This window comes from Rhinoderma darwinii, chromosome 3, assembly GCF_050947455.1.
Source record: "Rhinoderma darwinii isolate aRhiDar2 chromosome 3, aRhiDar2.hap1, whole genome shotgun sequence".
NCBI lineage: Eukaryota > Metazoa > Chordata > Amphibia > Anura > Rhinodermatidae > Rhinoderma > Rhinoderma darwinii.
Window position 1 is genome coordinate 290968378 of NC_134689.1, and position 10649 is coordinate 290979026.

Genomic DNA, 10649 nt, shown 5'->3' on the forward strand with positions numbered 1-10649 from the left:
CAAGCATAATCTGTATCGGCCATAGCAGCCGTTCTGATATACATCCCAACCGCCCCGGAACCAGCGGGACACTCCCGGATTCCGGGTGGTGTCCTGCTATCCTGGGGGCCCTGGTGGTATGTACCAGTGTCAAATGCATCTGCATCCTCAGGACGCAGATACAGTTGAATGCGATGGTGAAGCAGGGAGCCATCAGCGCCCTGCTCCACCATTCACTATGCAACGCCGGCCATGTGCGGCTCGGCACAGACAGGCGCATTGCAGTGACATCATCGCGCCAGTCTACGTCGAGTCACTCATTGCACACACTAGGGGAGCAGAGGGATTTCCTCCACTTGTCACGGGAACAGGGTTAGGTGAGTATTTTTTTTATTTATTAGGCAATATGGGGGAGGTATGGGCAGCTATGGGGACATTATTCTGTGTGAGGGCAGCTAAGGGGGCATTATACTGTATGGGGGCAGCTATGGGGAATTATATTGTATGGGGCAGTTGTGGGGGCATTATACTGTACCGGCTCATCTGTGGGGGCATTAAATTTATGGAGGCAGCTATGGGAGCATTATACTGTATAGGGGGCAACTATGGGGGCATTATACTGTATGGGGTGCACTATGGGGCATTATACTGTATGGTGGTGCACTATAGGGCATTGTAATGTGTGGGGACAGCTATGGGAGAATTATACGGTATGGGTGCAGCTATTGGGCCATTATACTGCGAGGGAGGCACTATGGGAGCATTATACTGTATGGGGCAACCATGGGGGTATTATACTGTATGGGGTCATCTATGGGGGCATTATACTGTAAGGGGGCAGCTATGGGGCATTATACTGTGTGGAGGGCACTATGGGGGCATTATACTGTGTGGGAGGCACTATGGGGTATTTTACTGTATGAATCAGCTATGGGGCATAATATTGTGCGAGAGCAGCTGTGGGAAATTATCCTGTGTGGGGGCATTGTACTGTGAGGGGGCAGCTATGGGGGAATTATACTGTGTGGAGGCCACTATGGGCCATTATACTGTATGGGGCAGCTATGGAAGCATTATACAGGATAGGGGCAGCTATGGGGGCATTATATTGTGCGGGGCAGCTATGGGAAATTAACCTGTGTGGGGGCATTATATTGTGCGGGAGCAGCTATGGGAAATTATCCTGTGTGGGGGCATTATACTGTCTGGGGGCAGCTATGGGGGCATTATTCTGTGTGAGGGAGCTTTAGGGTCCTTATACTGTGTGGAGGCCACTATGGGTCTTTATACTGTATGGAGCAGCTATGGAAACATTATACAGGACGGGGGCATTATATTGTATGAGGGGCAACTATTGGAGTATTATACGGTATGTAGGCATTATACTGTGTGGGAGGCACAATGGGAGCATTATACTGTATGGGGGCAACTATAGGGGAATTATACTGTATGAGCTCATCTATGGGGGCATTATACAGTACTGTATGTGGGAGCTACTATGGGGCATTTTAATGTATGAGGGCACTATACTGTATAAGGGCAGCTATGGGGGACACTATAATATGTGGAGGCCACTATGGTGGCATTATACTGTGTGGGGGGCTATATTGGGGCATTATACTGTGGAGAGGCTCTATGTCAGCATGATACTGTGTGGGCTGAACTGGGTGTATATGGGCGGGGATTGGGCAGGTTTAGATATATGGCTTAACAGGGAAAGTATTAGCTTTGCGCACCAGATCGGTTGTCCCAATTTACAGTACGTGCCATTATGGTGACATTTTGCTGCCTAGCTCTACCAAGTGGTTGCTGCTTAAAGAGGCTCTGTCACCACATTATTAGTGCCCTATCTCCTACATAATGTGATCGGCGCTGTAATGTAGATTACAGCAGTGGCTTCTATTTAGAAAAACAATAAATTTTGACCAAGTTATGACCTATTTTAGATTTAGGCCCCATGCACACGAACGTGCTTTTGCGGCCGCAATTCTCCCGTGGATTTTCATTCATTTCTATGGGGCCATGCACACAACCGTGGTTTCCACGGTCGGTGAATGGCCCAGGAGCCCGGACCGCAGAAAGAACGGGCATATATTATTACGGCCGTGTTCTGTGGTCCAGGCTCATAGAAAATAATGGACGCGGCCATGTGCACGGCCCGCAATTTGCGGGCGGCTCGCGGGTGACACTCCGCTGCCAGCCGGCCCAAAAATCACGGCCGTGCACATGGCCACGGTCATGTGCATGAGGCCTTATGCTAATGACTTTCTTAATACCCAACTGGGCGTGTTTTTACTTTTTGACCAAGTGGGCGTTGTAAAGAGAAGTGTATGACACTGACCAATCAGCGTCATACACTTCTCTCCATTCATTTACTCTGCACATAGTGATCTTGCTAGATCATGATGTGCAGTCACATACACACACATTAACGTTACTGAAGTGTCTTGAGAGTAAATAGACGTCACCTCGAGCCAGGATGCGATGTCTATTCGCAATCCGAGCACTTCGGTAATGTTTGTGTGGGACTTAAAGATTATAAATTCCCTATCTCCTACATAATCTGATCGGCGCTGTAATGTAGATAACAACAGTGGTTTTTATTTTGAAAAGCGATAATTTTTGAGCAAGTTATGAGCAATTTTAGATTTATGCTAATTAGTTTCTTAATGACCAACTGGGTGTGTTTTTACTTTTGACCAACTAGGCGTTGTACAGAGGAGTGTATGATGCTGACCAATCAGTGACCAATCAGTGTCATACACTTCTCATCGTTTCAGCCCATTGTTACAGTGTGATTGTGCAGTGAAAGAAGCTGGGCTGGAACAATGAGAAGTGTATGTCACTGATTGGTCACTGAGTTAGTAAAAAGTGAAAACACGCCCAGTTGCCTATTAAGAAATGAATTAGCATAAATCTAAAATTGCTCATAACTTCCTCAAAAATGATCGTTTTTCAAAATAAAAACCGCTGTTGTTATCTACTGTACATTACAGCGCCGATCAGATTATGTAGGAGATAGGGCACTTATAATCTGGTGACAGAGCCTCTTTAATGACAGCAAGCGTGATCTCGAGAGATCACGTGGTAAATGACAGCTTACAGCGAGATCATGCTTGCTGTGCTGTAAGTCCCACACAAACGATACCGAAGTGTTGGGATTGTGAATAGACATCGCGTCCTGGCTGGAGGTAATGTCTATTCACTCTCAAGACACTTCAGTAACATTAATGTGTGAGTAAGTGACAGCACAGCATGATCTAGCAGGATCACTATGTGCTGAATACATGAATGGAGAGAAGTGTATGACGCTGATTGGTCACTGATTGGTCAGTGTCATACACTTCTCTCCACAACACCCACTTGGTCAAAAAGTAAAAACACGCCCAGTTGGACATTAAGAAACTCATTAGCATAAATCTAAAATAGGTCATAACTCCATCAAAATTTATTGTTTTTCTAAATAAAAAAACACTGCTGTAATCTACATTACAGCGCTGATAACATTATGTAGAAGATAGGGCACTTATAATGTGGTGACAGAGCCTCTTTAAAAAGGCTCTCACTAGTTTAGTAATGCCCCATCTGATAAGCGCTGTCACACTGATAATGCTACTGAAAATTGTGTCCCAAAACGTTTATTATTTTAAAATTATGAACTTTTTTCTAAATATGCAATCGGAGCTATACTAGACAAGTGGGTGTCAACACCAGCGATTCTCCTGAGGTGGAGCTGCGTCACAGCCTCTGACGCTGTCCTATCAGCATGAAGCTGCTTCATACGGTTTGAGAGACTGAGGCTGGAGGGAAGGGGATCACTTCAAATAGCTATATCTCCGGCTATCGACCACCTAGAACAGTGGTTCTGGTGGCATATGAAAGATGGGATTCTAATCTTTCATATAGTTTATCGCAGTTCTAGCTCTGAATCAACCAGAGGTATCAGTAGTAAAAACACAGTCGGGCATGGAAGCTGTATACTATATGATCGCACTGTATTGCTGGGCAGGGAAGGGGGGGGAAGCTGTATGCTGATTGGACAGCGTCATACACCGCCCAGAGTGAAAAGAAAGCGTCACCTCCTATTTGGCTATTAGACCCACATTAGAATATTTATAAAAATGCTCATGACTGCAAATCATAAACATAAACTGGTGACAGATCCTCTTTAATGCAGACAGCAACAGAACTGCTTTATTTAAAGGGACTCTGTCAGTTCAGTTTACTGTCGTCAAAGTCGGGGGCCTATTCCTTACTTTGCAATGGAGCTCCATGACCCGCGCCCACTATTCAACGATAAAGCTTGATAATACTCTTACAGATCCAAAGTTATTTCTCCATAAAATGTAGATTTTCTGGGATAGGATTAGGTGGAGCTGCCTCTATTTACTACACCCAGTCACCTTAGAACAGATTGGCCTTATCTAGGTGTAGCCTTGGAGATAGTGGGTTTCTAGGCACAGTCCTGTCTTCTATGTTCATAGCAGTACTATCTACGCAGGATATTGTGTTACTGGTTTCATGTAACAAGTCACATGACATAGAAAACACCAGGGGAATGACTAGGCAGATTTCCAAAACAGGTTCCTCTTGTACCACTCCCGTCAGATGCTTTAAATCCCAGAACTTCAGCCTACAGCATCAATAGAAAGCAGGAGAATGCAGGCTCAAGCAATGAAGATCCATGTGGAATACTGGTAAATTGATCCTTTTTCTTACATATCATTCAGGGATCTAGAATTTGTTCTTCAATGGCAACCAATATTATTTCTATTTCATGCCTGAGTTTATGGCTCCAGAAATAAATGTCTGCTCAGGGACACCAACTTCCCGTCTGTTAATGCTTCTCGTCTTGAACGTCAGACATTTTATTAGCACTGATATTTTTATTATTATAAAGAACTATAAAGTGCCAAGTTGCTATTTTATGCCAGGACTCACCCTGTATAATTGTCTGCTTCATTGCTAAGAATTGTTTCTAACACTATATGTGGTTGTCATACAAGGTTATGCTAATCCTAAAAGTTAATTCACTTCCAGAAAGAATCATGAAATATGAAACATTTTAGCACAACTCTGTCCAGGCGTTTATGATATAGAGTAATATTATAAACGACTACAACTTAGCAATGGAGAGATACCAAGGGTTAACTGTTCAGCGGGATCACATACATCTATTAGTTATAAGACCCTTTCTCCTAATGTCTCTGGACACCTCTTCTTTATATCTCTTCTATCATTGTTATAGAGCGCTGTGTATTATAATACTCCATGTATTTGAAGCATTTAATGGCTAGGTAAGCCTTCGAAGTCTTATATATATATATATATATATATATATATATATATATATATAAAAAAACAGTGTATTTTAGTGTTTAGTGCAACTTTGTAATTGGTTTTTATTTAAAAAGAAAATAACTTTTTGAGATACAGCTTCTATGTATCTTGGGCTGAGACCTGAATCCGTCTGGTCAGCGGCACTGACGGGTTCGGTGACAGCAGGTCCTGCGTGTCTGAAAAAAAACAACAACAACCAGAAGACACATGTGGAACTGAATCCAGAAATCGAAAGGCTAAATGAATAATGTATAATTGTAAACCGCATTGATTCCTTTTCCCCGTGTTGCTTTGTAGTGGAAGGTGAGGGTATGAGCCCCGTTATCGGGAGCTTGCCTCTGAAATCAAGGAGCATGTACCTGATGCGGAGATTAGTGGCGGTGTAGGCAGAGTTGGTGAGTAGATCCTGTCCACACTGAGAATCTGAGAATTGTGAACAATGAATTGAGCAAAATATTATACTTCTTTTTTTTACTTATAAATGTTGCCTAGTGTGGGTGCCAGTGTTGATTTTACAGATTATTTTCTCAAAATATGAAAATGGGGCAGTTTTCTATACATTGGGGAAGATTTATTATAACTGTCTTAAAATTAGACCGTTTAAAACTAGACCAGGCAGAAGGTGCGATAAATGTGTCACTCTGGTGCACGTGTTGTGATACATTTGGCGCATCTTTTTAGAGATTGGCAGCAAACCAAAGATAGATGCAGCACTTTCCACCCTCGTCAGGGGTGCGATGCCCAGTTACCCCCGGAGAACATTCTGCACACAGCCCTCACAGATAGCATAGACAGTCCGTGTCAGTCAGCGAGGTTTATAACCCTGTAGCTAATCATTGTATGGACTCCCCTATTATATCCCTGCACTTCTGCTCCCTTAGATAAGGCAGACATGATCTCTTTAGTAGCACTATGTGCATCCGGGATATACAGAGGAACAAGAAGGGTGGAGCTGGGGGGGGGGGGAGGTGTCAGTGCTGCCAGGCGGGATTTGATTGATGTAATCCTGCAGTTCACAGGAAGTAATCTACACGGGAGAAATCACCTCCTGTCTACACATGAGAGCACGGTATTCAGATCACATGACACAGCTGCCCATAATGAAATGGTTAAAAATGTATAGATGCAACTAAGCTGGAAAGAAACGAATGGCACTGCTAGAATATTGCAGGTGAGTTAGAATGATATGGGCAAAAATAATACATTTGGCGGAGTGCCTCATTAATAAGTGTGGCACTCAGCATAGGCAGCAGTTTGCAAAATCACTTTAGCTTTTTTCGATGAGGTCTTCAGCCGTGCGTCATAAAATGGAACCGCACCATGTGAATATACCCTAAAGCTGTTAGACTGGCTTCCCACGTAGCATACATTTTCATAACGGAATTCTGTGCAGAATTTCCGCAGCATTTACAGTAGAAGCAAAGTGAATGAGATTTGAAGAAGTCGAATCCACACACTGCAGAAAGAATCTGTTCATAAATTAACCTGCCGTGCGGAATTGAAATCCACAGCCTGCCAATTTATACAGCAGACTCGTTGCTCTTCTGTTGCAGGTTTTCCCCATTGCATTCATTAGGGATGTAAGACCTACAACAAATAGCCATGTGTTGCGACTTTTGTGGCGGAATTGCTATGATTCTGCCGCGTAAATTGCAAATAAAATTAAACAAAAACAACTATTGTTTGTGTAAAATGAATTAAAAAGTCTATACGTACAGTCCGGCCATTGTCACAGCGATGCTTTCTTCTGTTGTTCGTCCAGGCCAGCCTCCTGGGATGACGTTTCATCCCAGGGGGCCAGACTGCACGGACAACAGAGGGATGCGTCACCATGACAACGGCCCAGCCCGCCTTTTTTTCAAGCACAGGTTTCTGCAGCGGAAATTCCACCAGGGAAAACTGCACCACAATTTGCATTTTTGGGGGGTGGAATTCCCTGCGGGTTATTGTTCAGATCCACTGTATAGTTTTATGCAGTGTAGCTGACCCATAGGAACCCAGCCTTAAGTTGTATTCACACAGTGCAGGTTTGCCGCATTATTTGCCGCATTATTTGCCGCGCAGCTGAAAACCGCACTGCAAAAACACGCATTTTTACTATATGCTGCAGTTTCCATGCTAACTGCAAAATAGAGGCAAATCGAGAGAAAGCAGATGCTGTGGAAAAACGTTACACTGTAAGCCTATGGGAAAAATATTTCTTAATGCAAGAACTAGAGAAATCTGTCCGAAGGGGTTTTTACACTGGACGATTATCAGGCAGACGAGCGTTCATAGAACGCTCGTTGCCAATAATTGCCCAGTGTAAACAGAGGAATGATCAGCAGATGAACGAGCAAACACTCGATCAATTGCCGGTCATATCGTTTTAAAAAACTGAAATATTATCGTTGTCGGCAGCACAAAACAGGGAGACGCACTGCCAATGTGATAATAATGTAGGGGGACGAGCGATCGGAGTAACGACCGCTTATCCCCAGCCATAGCTCCGTGCGACAGGAGCAAACGAGCGCCGATCAACAATGTCTCGTTGATCGGCGCTCGCTGCACCAGCTGCATATTGAGTTGCAGAAATTTTTTCACATAGGCATACATTGTAGTTTATAGTAGCATACTTTTACTCTGTGGAAATAGGAGGCACATAGGCCATGTGAGTACACCCTAACAGAGCAACCCACAGAACACCACATAGAGAGGCCACATTTATAAATAATTGCATGCTGCCGAGTGGTATGCCAGTATGGAATTTAGGTCTGGCATGCGAGGTGTTTTTTTTTTACACTGTGCATGCCACCTCAGGAATACAACGCTCATCTTGGCTATGCCAGATTATAGACATCATTGCTCAAAAAACTGGCATAGTTGCATTGATGAATATGCCCCTTTAGATTTCTACGTCTTGGATTTAAAGCCTACTGGATTGTTGTGCGGACATCATTTCGTGTCATTATTGAAGATGGTAATGTTAGTATTTGGAAAATTGTATATTTATTGAATTTATTTATTACAGGAAGCTTTGAGGTTAAAGTCAATGATGAGTTGATCTTCTCTAAGCTGGAATGTGGAGGGTTTCCATATCCAAAAGATGTAAGTGTTGATATTTTTTTTCAGGGAAATTAGTCAAAAGAGGAAATCTTGTTATATGAGGTCAGTTACAAGTAGTTAAGGATAAAATATATGTATTTATACTGCGCTTCAAACCGAATAGGGAGAGAACGCAGCTCAAAAGCTCAGCCTCTATTTGCATCACCAAAAGCCTCGGCAATGGTTTTTATGCATGGACTATCAATTTAGATCAATGGCAAATAGAAATGCTACTGCAATGCTTTTATGGCAGAATACCTTGGTAAAACCGCATTTGATAGAGCATGCCCCAATTTTTTACCTGTCTGATTCAAACGTAATGAACAAATATTCATATGCCTCCGTGTGAAGGATAATGCATGTAGAGCTGCAGCACGGCCCCTTAGAATACTATTAGTGTCGTATTATTGTTCTGTACGACTCTAATGCCTGTTTGTAACCCAGAAATAAAGCAATTTTTACATCCTATAATAAATGACCAAGGAAAATTCTCATTCTTGTCATCTTTTTGTAATTAGATCATAGAAACACTGACGAAGATGAAAGATGGGAAGAAGACTGAAAAGGTCACCAGGAACAAGAAAAGCTGCACTGTCCAATAAAGGAAGGAAGAGTTGAAGACAGACTGGTTTACAGACGAGAGCAGATTCTGCTAATGACTGGTTTCGTCAAAAAGCCGAGGAAATCATGAGAAATCCTAGAATCTGCTCTTAAAGGTTGTAACTCAGCTGAACCTTACTCTGCATCCAATAAATGTTCTAAACACGGTCTGATGCGTTATCGCTTCATTTTACTTCCACTCCGGTCATGCAAGTCTTAATCTAAATGTGTTATCCAATTTCTCTTGTATTATATTTTATTAGTATGCAGTAGAAAAATAATTGACCTACTAATAATAGAAATCATCCATACTATTGTAAAAAGGTGTAACTCATGGGTTGTTTTGCAAACTATACCAACCATTTTTTTAATTCCATTGAGAGCTAATTTGCTGACATCTAGCATAAGTTGTTCTAAAAATGGATGTTTGTTCGCACCGTTCCTTCAGTTTGCAGGTTCTCCTGAGGTCAATTATATAAGTCCAGAGGCATCGGGTGCATGCTCATTGGATGCCTCTGGACTCTGCTCCCAGACTTAGGCCTCATGCACATGGCCGTAGCCGTGTGCACGGCCCCGTGATTACGGCACGGACGGCCACAGAGTGTCATCCACGGAATTCCGCAATTCATGGACCGTGCACACATTGACTTCAATGAGCCCGTACCGCAAATCCGGACCGTATAATGACTTGTCCTATTTTCTGTGGTCCGGGGTCGCGGCCAATGCACGGACCGTGGAAACCATGGTACATGGGCCTATAGAAATGAATGGGTCTGCAATTCAGCGTCATTTTTGCGGATGAATTGTGGACGCAAAAACACGTTTGTGTGCATGAGGCCTAAATATAGTTCTTTTACTACCTAATGCCGAAACAGGCAGTTTTGACACAGGCGTGTTTGGAACGCTAAACCCCAGCTGCAAAATGACGTGTTGGTTCAGTAGCCCCAAACCTAGTGACAGGTTCCCTTTAAACGAACATCGGCCACAGCCTATTTACATAAAAAAAATCAGTAAAAAACACCAATAAAAAAAGTGTCTAAATGCTGTGTGTACAACCGGCCTAAAGGGGATGTACAGGGACAGAAAAAGGTTCTGCATTTTTGTCCCCAGAAACCGTGCCAACTTTATGCAAGAGTAGTGTCTGGTATTGCAGCTCGGCAAAAGCCCGTGGGCAACTGGTGGAGTTTCCCCCAAAAAATAAAAATAGCAGACATGCAACCGCTGTAACGTGTTACCGTATTTTCAAACATTTTTTTGCCATAGATCAATAATACAGTAATAGTGATGAAAACTTTGTAATATATCTTCTAAAAGTAAAATGGCTGTCTCCCCTTATATGTCACTTCTCCTCCTTGCCTCCTGCACAGATGACTCACTCTCAATTCACTGGTATTAGCCACTTTCACACAGTATTCGTATTTGTACGCCAAAACCGGGAGTGGAACCTACGCAGAGAAAAAGTATAATGGAAAGATTTACACCTCTTTTGTGTTTTGGACCAACTCCTGGTGTAGGCTTCAAAGACTGATGTAAAATACTGATCAAGATACTGCCGTGTGAAGGAGACCAAAATCCGTATTTATCTATGCAGTGAAAAGACGGATTATCAGCTCACTGAGAGATCAGGAACTTACAGATGATGCCCA

The 10649-nt window shown here is 43.0% G+C and overlaps 1 pseudogene; it reads left to right on the top strand.

The window, feature by feature from the left end:
- Positions 1-4538: 4538 nt before the first annotated feature.
- LOC142748101 (migration and invasion enhancer 1-like) lies at positions 4539-9171 on the top strand (annotated as a pseudogene).
- The last annotated feature ends 1478 nt before the right edge of the window (positions 9172-10649 follow it).